Raw genomic sequence first — 2,620 nt, 5'->3', positions numbered from 1 at the left:
CTGAACACAGGGCCCGCACTGAAAGTGTAGAGAGAGGAGGTGAATGGGAATTGGGGAAGGTGAGAGAAGATAATGAGGGGGATGTGTAGAGAGAGGGTGAAGGGTAAGGAAGAGAGAGACAGGCAAAGAGGGGGAAGTACAGGGAAATTGAACGGAAGGAGAGGGATTGGGAAGGGCGAGAGAGCCTGTTCTCGTGTTGGTCTCGGAGCAGTTTCATACTTTAAAGTAACCATGCTGTGAATTAACAAATTTGCACAGGCCCCAGTGAGATTTGAACTCACGACCCCTGGTTTACAAGACCAGTGCTCTAACCCCTGAGCTATGGAGCCACCTGTACTAGATTGCTTCTCATTCCGGTTAGTGCTGTGCATTTGAAGAATGAGGCAGGGCGCAGTTCACCACTCAGATTGTATCTCATCCCCCGATACCTGCCTCAGGCTCTTCAATAGTCACCTCTCAACAACAATAGAGCAACTTGCACGTACTAAAACATTTAAGGCAACTCAGTTACACTCTATCTCTCTCTCAGTCTCTCTGCCTCCTTCATTCTATATTTCTCCCTCTTTGTGTCTCTACCACTCTCTCTCTATCTTTCTGTCACTCCCTTTCTACCTCTTTCTCTTTTTCTCTGTGTCTCTCTCACTTTCTCTCTCTCTCTCTGTTACTGTTACTCTCTCTCTCTCCCCTTCGCCCTTCCTCAGTCTCATTGCTCTTCCTCCATCCCCCCTTCTCTCATCTATTCTCTCGCTCTCTCCCCTTCTCAGTCTGTCTCTTCCCCCCTTCCACCTCTCTCCTTCCCCTTTCTCTACTTCCTTCCCTCTTTCCCCTTCCCTTCATTCTTCTCTTCCCTCCCCCTCTCCCCTTCTAACTCTGTCACTCCCTTTTCCCTCTATCTCCTTCCCTCCCCTTCTCTCTTCTCTCCCTTCCCACTTTGTCTCTCCTGTTTCCCCTCTCTCATTTCCCCTCCTCCATCTACCTCTCTCTCCCCTTCCCCTCGCTCTATCTCGCCTTCCCGCTCTCGGCACTCCTCCTCTCCAACTCCCCCTTCCTCCATCCGCCTCTCTCTCCCCTTCCCCTCGTTCTCCCTCCCTCTTCTTCCTCTTCTCGTCCTCTCTCCTTTTTTCACGCTGTCTCTCCGCTTCCCACCTCTCTCCTTCCAACTCTCCACTTCCCCTCTCTCTATCTCCTTCCCTTTTCTCTCTCCCCTACACACTCTCTCCCCATCCTCCTCTCCCTTTCCTCCTTCTACTCTCCACAAGAGGAAAGGACAGAGTGAGAGGGGGAAAGAGAGAAGAAAGCGGAGAGAGTAGGAGGAAGGGAAGTGGTGAGAGAGAGGGGAAAGTGTCGATAGCGGAGGTGAAGGGGAGGTGGGGAAGGTGAGAGAGAGGCGGAGGGAGAGAGAGGGTTCTTTGCAGCTGAGAGCGAGAGTCCCGAAGGCTGTGTTGCCTACCCGGTGCCAGGGTTAAGGACATCTCCTCTGGGCTAGAGAGAAACTTGGAGTGGGAGGGGGAGGATCCAGTTGTCGTGGTCCATGTTGGTACCAATGACATAGATAGGACAAGGAAAGAGGTTCTGCTGAGGGAGTATGAGCAGCTAGGGGCCAAATTAAAAAACAGAACCACAAGGGTAATAATCTCTGGATTACTACCTGAGCCACGAGCAAATTTGGCTAGGGTAAATAAAATCAGAGAGTTAAATGCGTGGCTCAAAGACTGGTGTGGGAGAAATGGGTTTTGCTTCTTGGGACACTGGCACCAGTACTGGGACGGGAGAGAGCTGTTCCGTTGGGACAGACTTCACTTGGCCAGTGCTGGGACTAGAATTCTGGCGAATTGAATAACTAGGGCTGTAGAGAGGGCTTTAAACTAATTAGTGGGGGGGAGGTTTCAAGAGAGCGAAAAATAAAAATGTCAGCGGAGACGGCAATAGAGCAAGGTAGCAGTGGGGGAATTAATAACCAGAGCGTGTCAGGAAGGGACATAATGTATAAAGCTAAAGGTAAAGTAGTAAAGGGGGTAACAGCAGGAATAAATTGACACAAAACATATTTAAAAGTTCTTTATCTGAATGCATGCAGCATTCGTAACAAAATAGACGAGTTGATGGTAGAAATAACTACACATGGGTATGATCTGGTGGCCATTACAGAAACATGGCTGCAAGGTGACCATGACTCGGAACGAAACATCCAGGGGTATTTGACAATTAGGAAGGACAGACAGGAATGAAAGGGAGGTGGGGTGGCTATGTTAATAAAGGATGGAATCACTGCAATAGTGAGAAATGATATTGGGTCAAAGGATCAGGATAGTGAAACAGTTTGGGTGGAGATAAGGAATAATAAGGGGAAAAAGTCACCAGTGGGCGTAGTCTATCGGCCTCCTAACAGTTGCAACTCTATTGGTCGGAGTATTAATCAGGAAATAGTTGGGGCTTGTAATAAGGGAACAGCTATAATCATGGGGGATTTTAACTTTCATATTGACTGGACAAATCAAATTGGGCAGGGCAGCCTTGAGAAAGAGTTTATAGAGTGCATTAGGGATGGGTTCCTTGAGCAGTATGTTACTGAACCAACCAGGGGGCAGGCAATCTTAGATCTGGTGCTGTGTAATGAGAC

At 48.7% G+C, this 2,620-nt stretch overlaps 1 non-coding gene across 1 annotated transcript; it reads right to left on the bottom strand.

The window, feature by feature from the left end:
* Window positions 1–256: 256 nt before the first annotated feature.
* trnat-ugu (transfer RNA threonine (anticodon UGU)) lies at window positions 257–329 on the bottom strand. Its single transcript has one exon. It is a non-coding gene; the product is annotated as a tRNA-Thr (tRNA).
* Between the last annotated feature and the right edge of the window lie 2,291 nt (window positions 330–2,620).

Source organism: Somniosus microcephalus, unplaced genomic scaffold, assembly GCF_052327205.1.
Source record: "Somniosus microcephalus isolate GS21.2 unplaced genomic scaffold, FLI_Smic_1.0 unresolved_chr2, whole genome shotgun sequence".
NCBI lineage: Eukaryota > Metazoa > Chordata > Chondrichthyes > Squaliformes > Somniosidae > Somniosus > Somniosus microcephalus.
The sequence above is the reverse complement of the archived record's forward strand: the minus strand, read 5'-3'. Positions and strand labels throughout refer to the sequence as shown.